This window comes from Engystomops pustulosus, chromosome 7 (genome assembly GCF_040894005.1).
Source record: "Engystomops pustulosus chromosome 7, aEngPut4.maternal, whole genome shotgun sequence".
In the NCBI taxonomy this organism is placed as follows: domain Eukaryota; kingdom Metazoa; phylum Chordata; class Amphibia; order Anura; family Leptodactylidae; genus Engystomops; species Engystomops pustulosus.
Window position 1 is genome coordinate 102,295,029 of NC_092417.1, and position 25,575 is coordinate 102,320,603.

Consider the following 25,575-nt stretch of genomic DNA (forward strand, 5'->3'; position numbering starts at 1 on the left):
AAAGAGCTTACTTACGCCTACAGTAGCGTTCTATATATTTGATTTCTGGTTGATCTGCTGGTGGCTGTACTTTCTGCAGTGCATGTACTAGCCAATTCTGAGCAATTTGTAGTGAGACTTGCGACCGCTGTGTTCTGCGCTTAGTGACGCACATATCCATAGCAAAGACCGAAGTGGGAAAATTTAGTAGGGGTTGGATTTCAATTAGGCACTAACTCAGTGTCATCTCATCTGGCATAGTAGTGTGCTTTGATACTTGGCTAGAAAATAGCCATAGGAGAATACAAAGAGCTTACTTACGCCTACAGTAGCGTTCTATATATTTGATTTCTGGTTGATCTGCTGGTGGCTGTACTTTCTGCAGTGCATGTACTAGCCAATTCTGAGCAATTTGTAGTGAGACTTGCGACCGCTGTGTTCTGCGCTTAGTGACGCACATATCCATAGCAAAGACCGAAGTGGGAAAATTTAGTAGGGGTTGGATTTCAATTAGGCACTAACTCAGTGTCATCTCATCTGGCATAGTAGTGTGCTTTGATACTTGGCTAGAAAATAGCCATAGGAGAATACAAAGAGCTTACTTAAGCCTACAGTAGCGTTCTATATATTTGATTTCTGGTTGATCTGCTGGTGGCTGTACTTTCTGCAGTGCATGTACTAGCCAATTCTGAGCAATTTGTAGTGAGACTTGCGACCGCTGTGTTCTGCGCTTAGTGACGCACATATCCATAGCAAAGACCGAAGTGGGAAAATTTAGTAGGGGTTGGATTTCAATTAGGCACTAACTCAGTGTCATCTCATCTGGCATAGTAGTGTGCTTTGATACTTGGCTAGAAAATAGCCATAGGAGAATACAAAGAGCTTACTTACGCCTACAGTAGCGTTCTATATATTTGATTTCTGGTTGATCTGCTGGTGGCTGTACTTTCTGCAGTGCATGTACTAGCCAATTCTGAGCAATTTGTAGTGAGACTTGCGACTGCTGTGTTCTGCGCTTAGTGACGCACATATCCATAGCAAAGACCGAAGTGGGAAAATTTAGTAGGGGTTGGATTTCAATTAGGCACTAACTCAGTGTCATCTCATCTGGCATAGTAGTGTGCTTTGATACTTGGCTAGAAAATAGCCATAGCAATAGGATAGCATTGTTTGGTTTTAAAAACTCAAAAAAAAACAAAAAACACAAAAAAAAACAAAAAACACAAAAAAAAACAAAAAACACAAAAAAAACCCAAAAAAAGTTAAAAAAAAAAAAAAGTTATAACTCTCATTTTAAAAATGTTTAACCCGAGGGCTAGGGGTAGAGGACGAGGGCGGGGACGTGGGCGTCCAACTACTGCAGGGGTCAGAGGCCGTGGTCCTGGGCGGGGTGAGACACCACCTGCTGATGAGGGAGCAGGGGAACGCCGCAGAGCTACACTCCCTAGGTTCATGTCTGAAGTTACTGGGACTCGTGGTAGAGCACTGTTGAGGCCAGAACAGTGCGAACAGGTGATGTCGTGGATTGCTGACAATGCTTCGAGCAATTTGTCCACCACCAGTCAGTCTTCCACGCAGTCCACCCATGTCACCGAAATCGCCACTCCTCCAGCTCCTGCACCTCAGCCTCCTCCCCCCCAGTCTGCCCCCTCCCAGGAAAATTTGGCATTTGAACCGGCATACTCTGAGGAACTGTTTTCTGGACCCTTCCCACAGTCACAAACCACTTGTCCGGTTGCTGCTGAGCAATTTTCCGATGCCCAGGTTTTCCACCAGTCACAGTCTGTGGGTGATGATGACCTTCTTGACGTAGTGGAAGTGTGTAAAGAGGTGTCCGACGATGAGGAGACACGGTTGTCAGACAGTGGGGAAGTTGTTGTCAGGGCAGGAAGTCCGAGGGGGGAGCAGACTGAGGGCTCGGAGGATGATGAGGTGACAGACCCAAGCTGGGTTGAGAGGCCGGGTGAACACAGTGCTTCTGAGACGGAGGAGAGTCCTCGACCAGAACAGGTTGGAAGAGGCAGTGGTGGGGCCAGACGGAGAGGCAGGGCCAGAGCTGGTGCATCAGCGCCAAATGTGTCAACTAGTGAAGCTCCCGTGGCGAGGGCTCTTGCGGCGAGGGCTAGATCTTCAGAAGTCTGGAGGTTCTTTAAGGAAACACCGGATGACCGACGGACTGTGGTGTGCAACATTTGCCAAACCAGGCTCAGCAGGGGTTCCACCACTACTAGCTTAACTACCACCAGTATGCGCAGGCATATGAATGCTAAACACCCCACTCAGTGGCAACAAGCCCGTTCACCTCCGGCCGTGCACACCACTGCTCCTTCCCCTGTGTCAGCTGCTAGTCAGCCCCCTGCCCAGGACCCTGCCACAAAAACCCCATCGTCGCCTCCACGATCCTCCACAGCATCCACCAGCGTTCAGCTCTCCATACCCCAGACGCTGGAGCGGAAACGCAAATATAGTGCAACCCACCCGCACGCCCAAGCCCTTAATGTGCACATCTCCAGATTGCTTAGCCTGGAGATGCTGCCCTATAGGCTAGTAGAGACCGAGGCCTTTCGCAACCTCATGGCGGCGGCCGCCCCTCGGTATTCGGTCCCCAGCCGCCACTACTTTTCCCGATGTGCCGTCCCAGCCCTGCACCAGCACGTGTCAGACAACATCATCCGTGCCCTGACCAACGCCGTTTCTGACAAGGTCCACCTGACCACGGACACGTGGACGAGTGCTGCCGGGCAGGGCCACTATATATCGCTGACGGCACATTGGGTTAACTTGGTGGAGGCTGGGACCGAGTCTGACCCTGTGGCTGCTCATATACTGCCGACGCCGAGGATTGCGGGGCCTACCTCGGTCCAGGTGTTTCAGGCCTACTATGCCTCCTCCTCCTCCCACCCCTCCTCCACCTCCTCCTCCGAACTACCATCCGTGGGCACGGCGCCATCAGTCGGTAGCTCTAGGCACAGCAGCAGTGCCGTCGCTAAGCGACAGCAGGCGGTGCTCAAACTGCTGAGCCTAGGCGACAAAAGGCACACCGCCCAAGAGCTATTACAGGGCATCACGGCGCAGACTGATCTGTGGCTGGCACCGCTGAACCTCAAGCCGGGAATGGTTGTGTGTGACAACGGCCGTAACCTGGTGGCGGCTCTGCAACTCGGCAGACTGACACATGTGCCATGCCTGGCCCATGTGTTAAATCTGATAGTTCAGCGTTTCCTCAAGACATACCCCAATCTGTCTGATTTGCTCACGAAGGTGCGCCGCATCTGTGCGCATTTCAGGAAGTCCAGCCCAGATGCTGCCACTCTCAGGGCAGCGCAGCGCCGCCTCCAACTGCCCGCTCACCGACTGTTGTGCGACGTGCCCACGAGGTGGAATTCAACACTGACCATGTTATTCAGAGTTTACCAGCAGCGCAGAGCGATTGTAGACTGCCAGATGTCAACTTCCACCAGAACTGGTAGTCAGGTCAGTCAGCTTCCTCAAGTCTACAATGAGGAGTGGACGTGGATGTCTGATATCTGTCAGGTGCTGAGTAACTTTGAGGAGTCAACACAGATGGTCAGTGGCGATGCCGCCATTATCAGCCTCACCATCCCGCTGCTTGGCCTGTTGAAAAACTCTCTGGTCAGCATGAAGTCGGAAGCTTTGCGCTCGTCACAAGAGACAGGGGAAGAATATTCCCTTGTTGATAGCCAAAGCACCCTCAGGTCTGTTTCTCAGCGCATATCGGAGGAGGTGGAGGTGGAGGAGGATGAGGAGGAAGAGGAGGAGAATGTTGGCGAGACACAAGAGGGGACCATTGTTGAGTCCTTCACTGTTCAGCGTGTATGGGCAGAAGAAGAGGAGTTGGAGGAGTTGGAGGAGGAGGAAATGGACAGTCAGGCCAGTGAGGGGAGTGAATTCTTACGCGTTGGTACTCTGGCGCATATGGCAGATTTCATGCTAGGCTGCCTATCCCGTGACCCTCGCGTTCAAAGAATTTATTCCAGCACCGATTACTGGGTGTTCACTCTCCTGGACCCACGGTACAAGCAAAATCTTCCCACTCTCATCCCTGCAGAGGAAAGGAGTGTGAGAATGCATGAATACCAGCAGGCCCTGGTGCACAAGCTGAAACAGTATTTCCCTTCTGACAGCGCTAGCGGCAGAGTGCGTAGTTCTGCGGGACAAGTAGCGAGGGAGAGTAGGCGAGCAGGCAGCTTGTCCAGCACTGGCAAGGGTACGCTTTACAAGGCTTTTGCCAGCTTTATGTCACCCCAGCAAGACACTGTCACCTGTCCCCAGTCTCGGCAGAGTAGGGCTGATCTTTACAGAAAGATGGTGAGGGAGTACGTAGCTGACCATACCATCGTCCTAAATGATCACACAGCTCCCTACAACTACTGGGTTTCAAAGCTGGACATGTGGCACGAACTGGCGCTGTACGCCTTGGAGGTTCTTGCCTGCCCTGCCGCTAGCGTCTTGTCCGAGCGGGTTTTCAGTGCAGCTGGTGGCATCATCACCGATAAGCGTACACACCTGTCGACTGACAGCGCTGACAGGCTGACGCTTATTAAAATGAATAAAGGCTGGATTTCTCAGAATTTCCAATCTCCACCAGGTGAAGGAAGCTCAACCTGAATAATTGATCCACTCCTCCTCCTCCTCATTTTCCTCCTTCTCCTCCTCTTTGTACAGTAAAGCAGAGGAAAATGGCTATTTTTTGACAGGGCCCACTGGCTCTTGCTATAGTACTTCATGCATTTAATTTTTCTGGAGGGCCACCTACCCGGTCCTCTGTTTGAAACAATTTTTGTGAGTGCCACATACAGGCACTCAATCTATTCCATTTTTCTGGAGGGCCACCTACCCGATCCTCTGTTTTAAAAAATTTTTGGGACTGCCACATACAGGCACTCAATCTATTCCATTTTACTGCAGGGCCACCTACCTGCTCCTCTGGTTTGAAACATTTTTGGGACTGCCACATACAGGCACTCAATCTATTCCATTTTACTGCAGGGCCACCTACCTGCTCCTCTGGTTTGAAACATTTTTGGGACTGCCACATACAGGCACTCAATCTATTCCATTTTACTGCAGGGCCACCTACCTGCTCCTCTGGTTTGAAACATTTTTGGGACTGCCACATACAGGCACTCAATCTATTCCATTTTACTGGAGGGCCACCTACCTGCTCCTCTGGTTTGAAAAATGTTTGGGACTGCCACATACAGGCACTCAATCTATTCCATTTTACTGCAGGGCCACCTACCTGCTCCTCTGGTTTGAAACATTTTTGGGACTGCCACATACAGGCACTCAATCTATTCCATTTTACTGGAGGGCCACCTACCTTCTCCTCTGGTTTGAAAAATGTTTGGGACTGCCACATACAGGCACTCAATCTATTCCATTTTACTGGAGGGCCACCTACCTGCTCCTCTGGTTTGAAAAATGTTTGGGACTGCCACATACAGGCACTCAATCTATTCCATTTTACTGCAGGGCCACCTACCTGCTCCTCTGGTTTGAAACATTTTTGGGACTGCCACATACAGGCACTCAATCTATTCCATTTTACTGGAGGGCCACCTACCTGCTCCTCTGGTTTGAAAAATGTTTGGGACTGCCACATACAGGCACTCAATCTATTCCATTTTACTGCAGGGCCACCTACCTGCTCCTCTGGTTTGAAACATTTTTGGGACTGCCACATACAGGCACTCAATCTATTCCATTTTACTGCAGGGCCACCTACCTGCTCCTCTGGTTTGAAACATTTTTGGGACTGCCACATACAGGCACTCAATCTATTCCATTTTACTGGAGGGCCACCTACCTGCTCCTCTGGTTTGAAAAATGTTTGGGACTGCCACATACAGGCACTCAATCTATTCCATTTTACTGCAGGGCCACCTACCTGCTCCTCTGGTTTGAAACATTTTTGGGACTGCCACATACAGGCACTCAATCTATTCCATTTTACTGGAGGGCCACCTACCTGCTCCTCTGGTTTGAAAAATGTTTGGGACTGCCACATACAGGCACTCAATCTATTCCATTTTACTGCAGGGCCACCTACCTGCTCCTCTGGTTTGAAACATTTTTGGGACTGCCACATACAGGCACTCAATCTATTCCATTTTACTGCAGGGCCACCTACCTGCTCCTCTGGTTTGAAACATTTTTGGGACTGCCACATACAGGCACTCAATCTATTCCATTTTACTGGAGGGCCACCTACCTGCTCCTCTGGTTTGAAAAATGTTTGGGACTGCCACATACAGGCACTCAATCTATTCCATTTTACTGCAGGGCCACCTACCTGCTCCTCTGGTTTGAAACATTTTTGGGACTGCCACATACAGGCACTCAATCTATTCCATTTTACTGGAGGGCCACCTACCTTCTCCTCTGGTTTGAAAAATTTTTGGGACTGCCACATACAGGCACTTAATCTATTCCATTTTACTGGAGGGCCACCTACCTGCTCCTCTGGTTTGAAAAATGTTTGGGACTGCCACATACAGGCACTATCCAAATTAAATTGTCTCCATAGCAGCCTCCACACGTTGTCTCCATTGCTACCTCCAAAAGTCGTCCATATAGCTGCCTCCATACATCGTCCCTTTATCAAACGAGGTGTGTCAGGCAGAAATTTGGGTTGTTTTCATGGATTCCACATCAAAGTTGTTAACTTTGTCGCCACCCTGCTGTGTTATCCACAAAATATACTGGCAAACTTTTACCATTTAGGGATATTATTTCAGCGCTTCTTGCGCATCTGTTTACATTCCCCTCACCCGGCATATCCTAAACTTATAAGAACGCTACTACACTTGATCTTATACAAAAGGTTCTTAGAAGTGCTGTTTGGGGAGTAGCCTAGAGACAGGGGCTTGGATTGGCGAAAGCTCGCCTGGCAGCGGAGCGCCAGCTCCATGCGCATCATGCGCTTCTTGCGCATCTGTTTACATTCCCCTCACCCGCCATATCCCAAACTTATAAGAACGCTACTACACTTAACTTGGTGCAGGCTGGGACCGAGTCTGACCCTGGGGCTGGTCATATACTGCCGACGCAGAGAATTGCGGGGCCTACCTCGGTCCAGGTCTCAAAGGCCTACTATACCTCCTCCCACCCCTCCTCCACCTCCTCCTCCTCCGAATTACCATCCGTGGGCATGGCGCCATCAGTCGGTAGCTCTAGGCACAGCAGCAGTGCCGTCGCTAAGCGACAGCAGGCGGTGCTGAAACTGCTGAGCCTAGGCGATAAAAGGCACACCGCCCAAGAGCTATTACAGGGCATTCCACATCAAAGTTGTTAACTTTGTCGCCACCCTGCTGTGTAATCCACAAAATATACTTGCAAACTTTTACCATTTAGGGATATTATTTCAGCGCTTCTTGCGCATCTGTTTACATTCCCCTCACCCGCCATATCCTAAACTTATAAGAACGCTACTACACTTGATCTTATACAAAAGGTTCTTAGAAGTGCTGTTTGGGGAGTAGCCTAGAGACAGGGGCTTGGATTGGCGAAAGCTCGCCTGGCTGCAGAGCGCCAGCTCCATCCCAAGATCCAACTAACATAGTTGCAGCACCTTTAATCTACTACTAGTTCACTGCCTCCATAATAATAATAATAATAATCTTTATTTATATAGCGTCATCATATTCTGTAGCGCTTTACAAATCATAGGAAACAAATACAAATGTAATGTAACAGAGCACAACATTTGTATGGAACAACAGGAGTGAGGTCCCTGCTCGCCAGAGCTTACGGTTTATGAAGATGATGGGGTAACACGAGGTAAAAGAATATTTAATGGTCAAGCCATTCTTCTTAGGGAATAGAAAAAAATATAATAAATGGAATTGCTGTCGCTTGAACCACTCAGCCGTCATCTTATATACCAGGTCCAGGGTGAATGGGACTGCAGAGAAGTCTGGTGCCTGTTGGTTGCTGGATAACAGATGGGAGGACGACACAGGACGGGTTAGTAGAAGAGTTAAAACTTCATGCAGTTAATGAGTGTTATAGGCTTGCCTAAAGAAATGGGTTTTAAGAGCACGTTTGAAACTTTGGAGGTTAGGTATTAGTCTGATAGTCCGGGGCAGAGCATTCCATAGAATTGGTGCAGCTCTAGAGAAGTCTTGGAGACGCGAGTGGGAGGTCCGCACTAGGGTAGAGGTTAATCTAAGATCACTGGCGGATCTAAGAGCACGGGTTGGGCGATAGACTGAGATAAGAGAGGAGAGGTAGGGGGGTGCAGCATTATACAGAGCTTTATGGATGAGGGTTATTATTATTTTAAACTGTATTCGAAAGGAGACTGGCAGCCAGTGCAGCGACTGGCATGAACTGTAAGCATACATGGTCCCCTTATCAAACGAGCTGTGTCAGGCAGAATTTTGGGTTGTTTTCATGGCTTCCATGTTAACTTTGTCGCCACCCTGCTGTGTAATCCACAAAATATACTGGCAAACTTTTATCATGTACCGATATTATTTGAGCGCTTCTTGCTCACCTCCTTTGGTTCCTCTCTGACACCCATTGGTTTGAAGCCTGAGTCCAATTAGGGTATGTCGCCATGCCACTCTCTAGCCTGCTGCCGCTGCCTCTGCATGCCGTCCCCTATAGTGTCAGGGTCAATTATTGGATGTTTTAGATGCTATCTAGCTTCATTCTGTCACTCTGTCATGGCCATGCTGTTGCCCATAATTTTGGCATAATGGTGCGATTAGGCAGCCTCAGAGGCATCCATGCATGCTGCCCCTGCTGTTTCCTGTCCATTTCCGTGGTGTTTCCATCCTTTTCTGAGGTTCCCAGGTGTTTGGCCAAGCTTCCCTGTGCAGAGCCTTGGTCCCCTTGAAAAATGCTCGAGTCTCCCATTGACTTCAATGGGGTTCGTTATTCGAGACGAGCACTCGAGCATCGGGAAAAGTTCGTCTCGAATAACGAGTACCCGAGCATTTTAGTGTTCGCTCATCTCTAATTACTATCCATTGCAAAATTACAAGGATGTAAGTAGATTCGGGTAAAAGTAAGATTCTGTTGAAATGAAAAATTTTCCTAATAGTTTTTGCCATTTTGCTAAATTTCCCCTTTATTTTACTTTGACCATGCCCATTTTGTTCTAATGGATGCCCCCTACTCAGCACTTTGACTGATCTCCACAAAAAGAATGAATAAAGTAAAGGGGAATTAGCCATAAATATTTATTCCTGAACAACCTTTTAATTGTTGTGTATGGTAAACCCATGCTTTATATATTTCAAAATTATATGCACATATACAATATGCAATAGGATTAGTATTTAACATGCAGTTATATGCTTCAGCCCTAAATGGAGCTCGTTAGCATCATGGTTTAAATTTGTTTAACCTCTTCACGCTCAGCGTCCGATATATCGGACGCTGAGCTCAATGACTTAGCGCTCAGCTGATGCCGGTTCAGCTGATGCCGGTTCAGCTCAAGATCTGAGCCGAACCGGCATCGGGAAAGACGGGGTGCCGGCTGTGACTGATAGCCGGCACCCGAGTGTAACACCCGCGATCGGAGTTGTCTCCGATCGCGGGTGCTTAACCCGTAACATGTATCTGGGGGGTCTTTCCCCCACGATCGGCCCCCCCGAACCGTTTTCGGGGTGCGCCGATCGTTGCTATAGTAACTCTGTGGTCCGATCTGGACCCCAGAGTTACCTGCAAGAATTGCCAGCAAGATGGCGTCTGTGACGTCATCTTACTGGCACAGTGCCAGCCTATGCAAGTGTATAGGCTGACACTGATAATACTCTGCAATACATGAGTATTGCAGAATATTATCATGAACAAGCAATCAGATGATTGCTTCTTCATGTCCCATGGTATAAAAGTGAAAAAGTAAAAAAAAAGTTATTCAATAAAAAAATAAAGTCATAAAGCCCCAAACCCCCAAAACATATAAAGAGACATATAACTCAAAAAAAAGTCTAAATCATAAGACAAACCCCACATATATAGTATCACCGCGTCCGTAACAACCCGTAGAATAAAAGTAATTCATTATTGAACCCGCACGATAAACGCCGTAAAAAAAAACTGTTATAAACCCTCCAAAAATTATGATTTTTACCTTTTCAATCCCACAAAAAATGCTATAAAATGTGATCAAAAAACCATATGTACTCAGACATGATACTGGTGCAAAGAACAACATGTCCCGCAAAAAACAAGCCATCAACCAGCTCCGTAGCCAAAAAAGTAACAATGTTATGCCACTTGGAAGACGGCAATACATAAATGATAGATTTTTCCCCACATTAGGGTTTTGTTTGACAAATTTAGTAAAACGTAAGAAAATATATTCATGTCTGGTATCCCCGTAATCGTATCAACCCGTAGAATAAAGATAACATGATTATTAGTCTATACGGTGAACACCAAAAAAAAAGAAGTAAAAAATCGAGTACAGAATTGATGCTTTTCTACTCCTGTCCTCAAAAAAAGTTCCTAAATTTTCAACAATAGGTGATACAAACCCCAAAATGGTAACACTGGAAAAAGCATCTCATCCCGCAAAAAAAATGGCATCACATGGCCCCAATAACGAAAAAGCGAAAATTTTATAGCCTTCAAAAGGGGCCAATGAGGAAACTAAAATCCTGGCAGCTGCAGCGCCCTCCTTCCCTTCTGCACCTCGCTGTGCCCCCATAACACAAGTCACAGCCACATGTGGGGGGTCTTTGTACTCAGGAGAAATTGCAGAACAAATTGTATGGTGGGTTTTCTCTTTTTATCTTTTGGAAATGTGTAAATTTTAGGGCTAAATGAACGTATAAGGGAACAATATGACCATTCTAAATTTCACCTCCATTTTGATTCAATTACTATGAAGATCTCAAGGGGTTAACAATCTTCGTAAAAGCTGTTTCTGATAGCTTGAGGGGTGCAGATTTGAAAATGGGTTGGTTATATAGGGGGTTTTGATGCTAAATATGTAAAATTTCATTCAAAACTGTATTTATCCCCAAAATAGTCAATTCTGAAAATCCGGAAAAGCGATATTCTATTTGCAAGCCGCGTGACATCAAAATAAATTATCCAAACATTTCAGAAATTATGAAAATGTAAAGTAGACAAATGGGAAATGTTATTCAGCAACTTATTTAGGTGGTAAATCAATCTGCCTGAAAACGCAATGAATTTGAATTTCGAAAATGGCAAATTTTTCCAAAAATTTATCATATTTTCTTTTTTTTTGTAAATAAACGCAAAACTTATCAGCCAAAATTTACCACTAAAATGAAGTACAACATGTGGGGAAAAAACAACCTCAGAATTGCTTTGATAAGTAACAGTGTTCAAAAGTTATAACCGTATAAAGAGACGCAAGTCAGAATCCAAAAAATCGGGCTGAGCCTTAAGCTACAAAATGGCTGCGTCCTTAAGGGGTTAAAATAATTCTAAATAAAACAGGAGAGAAACATAAAACAGCTGTATCCATGATATTAAAGGAAATCTACCACTAAAATAAACTAAAATGAAACTACACATACTCACTTATCATCCTCTTCTCCAGGATCCCAGCGCTTTTCTTTGAGCTTGACACGCCAAGTTCCCTTAAAAAAAAGAGCAATAAAAAGCAGCCTAGAGAGTGGCATGTCCTCTCGCCACCTCCCTCTCCCAGTGTGGCCTCCATGACGATGATGGAGTCAGAGACCTTCACCAGGTACAGGTTTGCATCTTTTATGCAGAGAGGACATAAAGGTGCAAATGATTTCTTTTTTTTTCTTTTTATTAATGACAAGTCAAGACATAGGAATGAGAATTGCATAAAATGGTTACAATGTATACACAAAGAGCTTGAGGTTGTGAGACATCACATCATTTTGAGTTGTGGTACAAGCAAAAATAAATCTTCACTAATAACTAGAGATGAGCGAGTATACTCGTCCGAGCTTGATGCTCGTTCGAGTATTAAGGTACTCGAAACGGCTCGTTGCTCGGACGAGTATTTCCCCTGCTCGAGATCGAGCATTTAATTAAAAAAAACACAGTGAAGAACAATGAAGAATAGAATAAAAACAGTGAACACAGTGAACACAGGATCATTTAAGTGAAAAACACAGTAAAGAACACAGTGAAGAATAGATTACAGATGTTCGGCACATCTGCTTACTTGTCGGAAGATACGCGCGGAACGGTGCGAACAAAATAGCATGTGAAGAACAATATATATGTGTGAAGAACACATTGAAGAACACGGTGAGCAGGACAGAGACACCGGGGAGCAGCACAGAGACACCGGGGAGCGGCACAGAGACATCGGGCAGTGGCACGGAGACATCGGGCAGCGACACGGAGCGGCACGGAGACATAGGGGCACGGAGATATAGGGGCACGGAGACATCGGGGCACGGAGACATCGGGGCACGGAGACATCGGGGCACGGAGACATCGGGGCACGGAGACATAGGGGCACGGAGACATAGGGGCACGGAGACATCGGGGCAGCGGCACGGAGACATCAGGCAGCGGCACGGAGACATCGGGGCACGGAGACATCGGGGCACGGAGACATAGGGGCACGGAGACATAGGGGCACGGAGACATAGGGGCACGGAGACATCGGGGCACGGAGACATCGGGGCACAGAGACATAGGGGCACAGAGACATAGGGGCACAGAGACATAGGGGCACGGTGACATCGGGGCATGGAGACATCGGGCAGCGTCACGGAGACATCGGGCAGCGGCACGGAGACATCGGGCAGCGGCACGGAGACATCGGGGAGACTTCAGTGGAAGAAGAGCAGCGGATCCCGGGACAGCGTATCTCCCGACAAGTAAGCAGATGTGCTGAACATCTGCAATCTATTCTTCACTGTGTTTTTCACTTAAATGATCTTGTGTTCACTGTTTTTATTCTATTCTTCACTGTTCTTCACATCTGCTAACTTGTCGGGAGATAATATACGCGCGGAACAGTGAAGAATAGATTGCAGATGTTTGCATACATCTGCTAACTTATCAGAAGACATTCTTTTTCAATTAATTAACACATTTTATTCCCGAACCATGGTCCCTTTGAAAAATGCTCGAGTCTCCCATTGACTTCAATGGGGCTCGTTATTCGAGACGAGCACTCGAGCATCAGGAAAAGTTCGTCTCGAATAACGAGCGCCGGAGCATTTTAGTGCTCGCTCATCTCTACTAATAACATGTCATTGTATATGTTCAACAAATAAACTCTGCCTTCACCACTAGACTGCTCATCTGTCTTGGATCCAAGGTAGCCATGTTTTGTGAAACATTTTGTGGGTTCCATGAACACAGGAGGTGTGGTCCTCCATGTACACAAAATCGTTAACTTTCAGCCTCCACATTGCCATTGTTTGTTGTACAGTTTGTTTCCAGAGTAACGGAATCCAGGTCCTTGCAGCGATGATGAGGAAATGGACCAGAGATTTCTTGTACCGTTGTGTGGACATGTCACAGTGATGCAGGGGCGGACTGGGAATTTAAAATGGCCCTGGAAAAAAATATAAAAGTGGCCCCATCTTATGGGTGGAGTCAAAACAAGTGGGTGTGGTCAGATAATGTGGGTGGAGTTATAACAGACAAATTGTTGGTAGATGGCCTTAATGCAAAACAAGAACATCTTTTGCTAGTAAGTGAATCTAATGTGCAAGGAATGTGACCTGTCGATCAGTAAATTATTCAACAAGAAAAAAAGAAAAGATACAGCTCACCGTGACTCTTTGGTTGCGCACGTGCTGGAGATCCACACCTGTGTTGGTGCTGCACATAAATCCAAGGAAAACACGAGACTCCGCAACAGTGCTTGGTTAAAAATATTCGTCTTCCACTGAAGAACTCTTTATTTTCGGCTTTATGTAGGCTTTTATGACCTCATATGCACTTGCGGGGATTATGCTTGCCATATTTTATTGGATTTGCCGAAAATAAAGAGTTCTTCAGTGGAAGACGAATATTTTTAACCAAGCACTGTTGCGGAGTCTCGTGTTTTCCTTGGATCAGTAAATTATGCCTTAATTACCTTTCCCCTGTGCCATACATGTAAAATTCAGAGAAAGAATATATTGATACTGCCTCCTATGTACAGGAATAATGCTACAATAACACATTTAGAATAATACATTCAATCCTGCCTTCTATATACAAAATAAAACTACTACAATACCTTCTCCCATATACAAGCCAGCTACTATAATGCTTCCTCCTATGTACAGGAATATAACGCCTATAATACTGCCCCCTATGTACAGGAATATAACTACTATAATACTGCACCCTATGTACAGGAATATAACTCCTATAATACTGCCCCCTATGTACAGGAATATAACTACTATAATACTGCCTCCTATGTACAGGAATATAACTCCTATAATACTGTCTCCTATGTACAAGAATATAACTCCTATAATACTGCCTCCAATGTACAGGAATATAACTCCTATAATACTGCCCCCTATGTACAGGAATATAACTCCTATAATACTGCCCCCTATGTACAGGAATATAACTCCTATAATACTGCCCCCTATGTACAAGAATATAACTCCTATAATACTACCACCTATGTACAGGAATATAACTACTATAATACTGCCCCTATGTACAGGAATGTAACTACTATAATACTGCCCCCTATGTACAGGAATATAACTACTATAATACTGCCCCCTATGTACAAGAATATAACTACTATAATACTGCCCCCTATGTACAAGAATATAACTACTATAATACTGCCCCCTATGTACAGGAATATAACTACTATAATACTACCACCTATGTACAGGAATATAACTACTATAATACTGCCCCCTATGTACAAGAATATAACTACTATAATACTGCCCCCTATGTACAAGAATATAACTACTATAATACTGCCCCCTATATACAGGAATATAACTACTATAATACTACCACCTATGTACAGGAATATAACTACTATAATACTGCCCCCTATGTACAAGAATATAACTACTATAATACTGCCCCCTATGTACAGGAATATAACTACTATAATACTGCCCCCTATGTACAGGAATATAACTACTATAATACTACCACCTATGTACAGGAATATAACTACTATAATACTACATATATACACAGAAGCGAACATGAAAAAAAATCAGTATTTACCATATACAGCTACAGAAAACACATGAGATCCTCACCTATTGCATCCAGTGACATCAGGTGACGTGTCCTCGGATTGTTCTTGTTCCTCATCTTCTCCATTAGTTCCACCATCGCCTTGTCTCTTCCTCCAGGTACACAGCTTTCCTGCAGAGTTTACCACACAGACGTCTTATGTTCTGCACTTTCCCATTGTCCCTTCTTCTGCTACCACCAATACTGTGCCCCAAATACTGTAATAGAGCCCCCTACAATATTAATACCACACAAATAGTGCCCCATAATGTAACTGTAATGGTAAGGATAATTTATTTCTTCTTTCTCTCCTTTAACCTCCCCCCCCCCACCGGCCCACCCCAGTATTGATAGAGCTCCTACTATGACCCAGGCATAAAAATAATGGCCCCAGCCTGCCCCAGACATATAATTAATGCCCCCTGCCAGCCCCAGATATATAATGAATTCCCCCCCGCCCCAGACATATAATTAATGCCCCCTGCCAGCCCTAGATATAGAATAATTCCCCCCGCCCCAGACATATAATTAATGCCCCCTGCCAGCCCTAGATATAGAATAATGCCCCCTGCCCCTGACATATAATTAATGCCCACTGCCAGCCCCATATATACAATATATAATTTATGCCCACTGCCAGCCCCATATATACAATAATCCCCCCCAGCCCAGACATATAATTTATGCCCACTGCCAGCCCCATATATACAATAATCCCCCCCCCACCCCAGACATATAATTTATGCCCACTGCCAGCCCCATATATACAATAATCCCCCCCCCCCCAGCCCAGACATATAATTTATGCCCACTGCCAGCCCCATATATACAAAAATCCCCCCCCCACCCCAGACATATAATTTATGCCCACTGCCAGCCCCATATATACAATAATCCCCCCCCAGCCCAGACATATAATTTATGCCCACTGCCAGCCCCATATATACAATAATACCTCCCCCCCACCCCAGACATATAATTTATGCCCACTGCCAGCCCCATATATACAATAATCCCCCCCAGCCCAGACATATAATTTATGCCCACTGCCAGGCCCATATATACAATAATACCCCCCCCACCCCAGACATATAATTTATATTATTTATGCCCACTGTCAGCCCCATATATACAATAATACCCCCCCACCCCAGACATATAATTTATGCCCACTGCCAGCCCCATATATACAATAATCCCCCCCAGCCCAGACATATAATTTATGCCCACTGCCCGCCCCATATATACAATATATAATTTATGCCCACTGCCAGCCCCATATATACAATAATCCCCCCCCAGCCCAGACATATAATTTATGCCCACTGCCAGCCCCATATATACAATAATACCCCCCAGCCCAGACATATAATTTATGCCCACTGCCAGCCCCATATATACAATATATAATTTATGCCCACTGCCAGCCCCATATATACAATAATCCCCCCCCACCCCAGACATATAATTTATGCCCACTGCCAGCCCCATATATACAATAATCCCCCCAGCCCACACATATAATTTATGCCCACTGCCAGCCCCATATATACAATAATACCCCCCCACCCCAGACATATAATTTATGCCCACTGCCAGCCCCATATATACAATAATCCCCCCCCAGCCCAGATATATAATTTGTGCCCACTGCCAGCCCCATATATACAATAATACCCCCCCCCCCAACCACAGACATATAATTTATGCCCACTGCCAGGCCCATATATACAATAATACCCCCCCCCCCCCCGCCACCAGGCATATAATTTATATAATTTATGCCCACTGCCCGCCCCATATATACAATATATAATTTATGCCCACTGCCAGCCCCATATATACAATAATCCCCCACCCCAGACATATAATTTATGCCCACTGCCCGCCCCATATATACAATATATAATTTATGCCCACTGCCAGCCCCATATATACAATAATCCCCCCCCACCCCAGACACATAATTTATGCCCACTGCCCGCCCCATATATACAATATATAATTTATGCCCACTGCCAGCCCCATATATACAATAATCCCCCCCCCACCCCAGACATATAATTTATGCCCACTGCCCGCCCCATATATACAATAATCCCCTCCCACCCCAGACATATAATTTATGCCCACTGCCCGCCCCATATATACAATAATCCCCCCCCACCCCAGACATATAATTTATGCCCACTGCCAGCCCCATATATTCAATAATACCCCCCCAGACATATAATTTATGCCCACTGCCAGCCCCATATATACAATAATCCCCCCCCCCACCCCAGACATATAATTTATGCCCACAGCCCGCCCCATATATACAATAATCCCCCCCCCCGACATATAATTTATGCCCACTGCCATTCCCAAATATAGAATAATGCAGCCCCCCCCCAGACATATAAATAATGCCCCCCGTTCTGTAATTAAAAAAAAAAAATCATACTCACCCCTTTGGTGCAGTTTCTTCCCGTCTTCCTTGGTCTTCGGTGGCTTGGTGTAGAGGCGCGGGATATTGACGTCACTGCTCCGCGCCTCCACACCAAGCCACGGAGCTACACGGAGGCAGGCGACAGCTGACAGCTGGTAAGTGCCAGCCTCCTCCACACTACACAGGTCGCGCAATGACGTCGATTGCACGACCTGTGTAGCTGGGTGTATACACAGAAGCAGCGGTGCTGCGCTGCGTCTGTGTACTAATCAATAGTACCTGCATCGTACGATGCAGGTACTATAGATTATGTGAAAAGTTTTAGGGAGTGCGGACCGGCCCCGCACCAGCTCCGGACCGGCCCACCAGGAAAATTCCCGGTGGGTACAATGGCCAGTCCGCCCCTGCAGTGATGGAGGAGGAAGAGAGCTGTAGCCTAAACATAACTCTCCCCAAACCTTCCCAGAAAGGAGAAAGTATTCTACAGAACCAAAATATGTGTAGAAATGATCCCTCCTCCTCTCCATATCTCCAGCACGTGGAAAATTGTGTGTAGTCTGGTAGGTACTCTATACCACCTTGCTAACAGTTTGTAGCCCGCCTCACGTTAGCGTGAGCTGATAGTTGTGTAATGACAAAGTTTGAAAATCCTTTTGCTAGGGCATCAATGAAATGTTGAGGTCCTCCTACCATTGTCTGAGGTAAGGAGGACCCTGGTCATCTGGGATTGACAGAAGACATAATAAGTCAAAGACAGATTGTGTCGCAGTCCGTTTACATTACAAAGGTGCAAATTATGCTGCCTGTTTGGTGAACAGGCAGAAACTTTAGGAAAGTGATTTATTTGTTCTGCTTAGCAATACCCCCAGCACCCTTATTGTCAGGCCACAGCCTATCAACTGTCTTTTTACATATCTCCATCAAATCTACTGTCTTCCCAGCACATGTACTATTGCCTCAGTGGCTCTAGCCCAAATGTTGACAGTAATGTGTTTGGGCAAGTCGTCTCTCCTCAGCTGTTATGGTGCGTTTCAAGACGCAGTAAAAAACGCACCCAAAATGCAATGTGCATTAACTCTTGTGTCCCCCCCTTCATCCTCATAGAATGTAAGCTCTTGCAAGCAGGGCCTGTACTCCTATTGCTCCATATGACTGTATTATTGTATTTGTATATGTCCCCTTTGATTTATGGCATTTAACGGAGCTATATAAATAAAAATTATTATTATTACTGTCTACCCATATCCGCATCTCCTTAGTCCACTTCCCCTAATAGATGACTTTCGCTTTACAGGGTTACAATATATTGTGAAATAACTGGTGATAGAATTTACCCTCGACCACAAAATGACTTATGGCATAACTTATACTAAATTGGGGACTCTCTGGTGGTAGTGTTTATACTAGACTGCAAACTGACTGGGGGAAGCAATTATACTAGACTGAGGCCCGACTGGTGGTAGTGATTACTCTAGACTGAGAACTGACTGATGGTAGTGATGGTGATTAGACTAGACTGACTGGTGAAAGTGATAATAAAAGACCGCAGACTGACTGTCCCCTTACTGTGCTGTGACATTAGCCACCTTTCTGTCTGACATGTGGTTAATCAACTACATGGATTTTACACATATTTCTTGCTCTCAACTTAAGCAACAAAAAACTATTGTAATTTGCGTTATACAGATGCCCCAAAACGCACACCCTGGGAAAGGAGCAGAAATCACTACAACAGCTGTGTGCATAGGACACAGATTTCTTCCTATTCCCTTCAGTAACAAAAAGAACTGCTATTTGGGGTATACAGATCCCCCTAAATGCACACCCTGGGAGAGGAGCAGAAGTCACAACAGCAGCTGTGTGAATATGATACAGATTTCTTCCTATTCCCTTCAGTAACAAAAAAGAACTGCTATTTGGGGTATAAAGATCCCCCAAAACGCACACCCTGGGAGAGGTGCAGAAATCACTACAGCAGCTGTGTGGATATGACACAGATTTCTTTCTATTCCCTTCAGTAACAAAAAAGAACTGCTATTTGGGGTATACAGATCCCCCAAAATACACACCCTGGGAGAGGAGCAAAAATCACTACAGCAGCTGTGTGGATATGACACAGATTTCTTTCTATTCCCTTCAGTAACAAAAGAGAACTGCTATTTGGGGTATACAGATCCCACAAAAAGCACACCCTGGGAGAGGGGTGGTGGTGCAGAAGTCACTATAGCAGCTGTGTGGATATGAAACAGATTTTTCCTAGTCGCTTCAGTAACAAAAAAGAACTGCTATTTGGGGTGTACAGATCCCCCTAAATGCACACCCTGGAAGAGGTGCAGAAATCACTACAGCAGCTGTGTGGATATGACACAGATTTCTTTCTATTCCCTTCAATAACAAAAAAGAACTGCTATTTGGGGTATACAGATCCCCCAAAATGCACACCCTGGGAGAGGAGTAGAAATCACTACAGTAGCTATGTGCATATGACACAGATTTCTTCCTATTCCCTGCAGGGAAAAAATCTCTGCAGGGTGTAACAGGGTGACCTCTATACAGCCGTAATGTTCCAGAAAATTGTGCAGCCATATCACTGGTTACCATGCGGTTGTGTGCATTGGGCTTAACAAAAGTGAGATGAGTTCACAGGGCCCCATTATCTACCTGGCGCATCAGGCCCCAACATTTAATACAAAGTAGCAGATTTGCCTAGTTTGTTACTTTGTTTCTGGTAGAAATGTTCTGCTGCTAGTTAAGTGGGTTCAATAAAGCACTGCCAGAGAAGATAGATAGTGCAGGGATAACACATGGGTGCAGTTCTGTCCCTGGCACCCTGCTTACATTAAATTATTCTGTCAGTCTCTCCCTACGTGTATTTTGCTTTGTCAGCTGCAGATGGAGCAGCTCTACAAATACATTACACTTGCCAACTTCGCCTGATGCTCTTGGTAAAAAACAATCACTTGTTTAATCTTTCTTTTAGTCGCTGACTGCGCCTGCTGATCATCTCACCTTTATTAATTAAGGAATTTATCTAGCTGTTACTATGGGAGCAGTCCAGTTATTCACACTGCTCCTGCTTCTCTTGTTTTCCCTTGCCACCATCCACTGAATTACAAACTTGTGAGGATCAGACTTGTCAATGCAGGAAAAGCACATGATATAAGGCCACAAAATACATAACAGAGATATTGCCTCTGTTAAAGGGGTTGGCCACTTTACCTCACGGTTTTTGTAATGAGTGGGGGGCAGGATAATGGGTAATTTACAAATATACATATACCGTATATACTTGTGTACAAGCCGAGTTTTTCAGCACAAAAAATGTGCTGAAAAACGTCCCCTCGGCTTATACACGAGTCTATTAAAAAAAAATGTACCCACTTCAAAAAAAATAAACTTATATACTCCCCCTCCGATGTCAGCGCGGCTCACCGATGTCCCCGATGTCAGCGCGTCCCATCTTCTTTCTTCTGCGCGGATCTTCTTCTTTCTTCTCTCATGGCGCGGCCATGTTTTCTTCCTGGCCACGCATACTACGACGTCAGCAGTGGCTGCGTCATAGATTCGCCTGCTAGAAGAAAACATGGCCGCATCCATGAGAGAAGCAAGAAGAAAGAAGAGGAGCTGCGGAGAAGAAATAAGACGGGACGCGCTGACATCGGGGACATCGGTGAGCCGTGCTGACATCGGGGAGCCACGCTGACATCGGAGGGTGAGTATATAAGTTTATTTTTTTAAGTGCTGTGGGGACCAGCTGTATACTACTAGGGGAAGGCTGTATACTACTAGGGACTGGCTGTATCCTACTAGGGGCTGGCTGTATACTACTAGGGGCTGGCTGTATACTACATGGGGGCTGGCAGGCTGTATACTACTGGGGGCTGGCAGGCTGTATACTACTGAGGGCTGGCTGGCTGTATACTACATGGGGGCTGGCAGACTGTATAGTACTAAAGGCTTGCAGGCTGTATACTACTAGGGGCTGGCAGGCTGTATAATACTAGGGGCAGGCTGGCTGTATACTACTGGGGGCAGGCTGGCTGCATACTACTGGGGGCTGGCTGGCTGTATACTACTGGGGGCTGGTTGGCTGTATACTACATGGGGGGAGGCTGGCTGTATACTACATGGGGGCAGGCTGGCTGTATACTACATGGGGGCAGGCTGGCTGTATACCACTGGGGGCAGGCTGGCTGTATACCTCTGGGGGCTGGCTGGCTGTATATTACAGGACTGTGGCTGTGGGGGCCAGCTGTATACTACTAGGGGAAGGCTGTATACTACTAGGGACTGGCTGTATCCTACTAGGGGCAGGCTGTATACTACTAGGGGCTGGCTGTATACTACATGGGGGCTGGCAGGCTGTATACTACTGGGGGCTGGCAGGCTGTATACTACTGAGGGCTGGCTGGCTGTATACTACATGGGGGCTGGCAGACTGTATAGTACTAAAGGCTTGCAGGCTGTATACTACTAGGGGCTGGCAGGCTTTATAATACTAGGGGCAGGCTGGCTGTATACTACTGGGGGCAGGCTGGCTGCATACTACTGGGGGCTGGCTGGCTGTATACTACTGGGGGCTGGTTGGCTGTATACTACATGGGGGGAGGCTGGCTGTATACTACATGGGGGCAGGCTGGCTGTATACTACATGGGGGCAGGCTGGCTGTATACCACTGGGGGCAGGCTGGCTGTATACCACTGGGGGCTGGCTGGCTGTATATTACAGGACTGTGGCTGTGGGGCCAGCTGTATACTACTAGGGGAAGGCTGTATACTACTAGGGACTGGCTGTATCCTACTAGGGGCAGGCTGTATACTACTAGGGGCTGGCTGTATACTACATGGGGGCTGGCAGGCTGTATACTACTGGGGGCTGGCAGGCTGTATACTACTGAGGGCTGGCTGGCTGTATACTACATGGGGGCTGGCAGACTGTATAGTACTAAAGGCTTGCAGGCTGTATACTACTAGGGGCTGGCAGGCTTTATAATACTAGGGGCAGGCTGGCTGTATACTACTGGGGGCAGGCTGGCTGCATACTACTGGGGGCTGGCTGGCTGTATACTACTGGGGGCTGGTTGGCTGTATACTACATGGGGGGAGGCTGGCTGTATACTACATGGGGGCAGGCTGGCTGTATACTACATGGGGGCAGGCTGGCTGTATACCACTGGGGGCAGGCTGGCTGTATACCACTGGGGGCTGGCTGGCTGTATATTACAGGAGGCTGGTGGCTGCATGCTACTAGGGGCTGGCAGGCTGTATACTACTGGGGGCTTGCTGGCTATATACTGGGGGGGGGGGTTCTGTGATTAATGCATTTCCCACCCTCGGCTTATACTCGAGTCAATAGTTTTTCCCAGTTTTTGGTGGTAAAATTAGGGTTCTCGGCTTATACTTGGGTCGGCTTATACTCGAGTATATACGGTATTAGAAGTTCTGCTCTTCTAATATGTAAAGTGATGCCTCCTGTCTTTTACCTCATCTGCCAGATATTCCTGTCCATATAATGGCCACAGATGGAGGGTCATGTGCTCTCTAACAGTCCATGAGCAATTGCCCTGCCTGGACCTTATGATAGAATTCATGAGTATAAGATCAAGGTCCAGGGCAATTGTTCATAGACCGATATAGATCACTACATAATTAGAAATGTTGGCATTTTAGTGCATTCTGCTGTGCAAGGTTCCATTTTCTATTGACTGGGCATTTTAGTGCATCACACACAACATTAATGTTATTTAGAAGTCCAGAAAATCTGTCATGGTTACCACCTAGCTTTTACCGAATCAACTATAGACACTATATGAACCTGACAAAAAGACAAATGGATGAAGTATGTTTACATATTTTCAATTTTAGGTGGCAGTGCTAGTCAACTAAACTACACAGGAAGCAAAGAGTCTTTGTAGGCAGCAGTAGAGACTGACAGCATAAACAGAGTGTACACCCCGTGCCCATTGTAGACCATGTCTTCCCACATCTACAGTATCACTCTAGGCTTTGCCGCTTTATTAAAATTGAAAGCGAAGGCCTTGCAATACTTAGCGAGCTGGAGACGAATTACAATTTAAATTAAGGTGTCAAAAATAAAGTTGCAGAATCATATGAGAGCGAGCTCCTGTACAGGGAGAGAGTGGCCCACGATTCACAGAAAGGGCAGACAGGTCCTCCTGGTGCTCGCAGCCCAAATAACAAGCCCCTTGTAAACCGCCTCCTGCCATGATTGGTCTTGACATTTTAATTTGCTGCTTGTTAAATGCCCATTTTCTATGAATTGAGCGGAGTAAATTGGAATGAATTCCAGCGTGTTATTGCACCGGGCCGGCTAACGCAGCTGATCATGTTTTCCCAATTTTTTGTTATGTCAAATATACTCATTTATTTATTCCTAAATATAGAAGTCAGACATTTAACATTTTTGCATGAATTTACATTTTCATGCCAGTGCAGTTGTGGTGAATAGTTCCCTATTGTACTCTATGTAATTCTTGTAGGGAATCATTGTCAGATATACTTTATAATAACCAAATCAGCAAACTCAGGATCACTAAGAATAGCAGCTGCACAAGGGAGATTGACTGTGCCACCCTATTCCCCTTCTAATTCTGTTGTTGGTAACAATTATTAAGGTAAGAATGCAGATTTGAAGTTCAGAAGTCTAGGGGAGCTGGGTCAACAGGGCCAAGTGTTTTTAGTTCACCATTTTGCCTTTTGCCTTAGCACTAATGCTGTTTCTAAAATTTGACACCGTTTTAGTTATTCATGCAAAATAGCATTCTCCCACTTCTACAAGAAGCTTATGATGTGATTTCATATCTATAAGGACAGGGCAAAGAAACTTAAAGGGAACTTGTCACCAAATTTACAAGTACAGCTAGTGACCGGTTCCTTTAGAGTCCTATTAACTAACTGATACACTTCTTTTAGCTAAAAATAGTTTCCGATACATCCCCATAAATCAAATTTATTTTATGTTACCTTGTATCAGTGAGGGTATGTCCTTCTTGACGGACCACTGCCATCTACTACTCCCCATGTCCCATGCTCTTCACAAAATGTCATGTGACCAGGGAGTCATCTAAGGTCCTGTTACATTGGCAACATCTAACCCTTGTGTGTATTTGATCACATGAAAGCACAGCAGCCTCCATGGATTTCTACTCCTCCCCATTTTCCACAGAGACCTGCTGTGATTTCATGTGATCAGATACAAAAATGGGGGTAGATGTTACAAAGGTAACAGGATCTTAGATGACATCACAAGACATGAAGTGCTCAATGTTCCACACAAAAGTGAGACCTATCAATCAGGAACAAAGATGCAGGCAGTGCAGTAACGACTGATTATGCAAATCACATAACATATAAGTTTACAAACAGATTTTTTAACATTGTAGCCATGGAAATGAACCATATATGGATAAGGGGAATGCTTTTTAATCATAGTTTTTAATGAAGTATTTATATTAGGTGCGTTAATTTGCAAGGAAGTTTCTTTTTAACGTCACCTACCTGTAAGAAAGGCCTTTAATGGAAAATTTTCCTGAAGAAGCTTAGTTTCTTTACTGTAGTTTCTTAGACTGTAACCCATTGCCTCATCAACATGCCAGTTTTACATCACCATGTCAGTTGGGATATCACAATGCCACATAGTGCCATCACAGTGCCACATAGTGCCATCACAATGCCTCATTATGCAATAATCAGCGTGACAATGCTGTATTATACTGACACTATAGTGCTCAGTGGGACATAGAAATACCTTATTGTGACATCATAACACCAAGGCCCAACACAAAGTTGCTATGAGATCACATTCCCCCACTGTAACATTGCACTGCCCAATTACGACATCAAATTACTCTAAAATGTCCCAATGTAACATCAGAATGCCTCAATGTGACATAACAATGCCTATAATGACATCACAATGCCCCATTGTAACATCACGTTTCTCTCCTGTGACATTACAATGCCCAAATGTAACATCA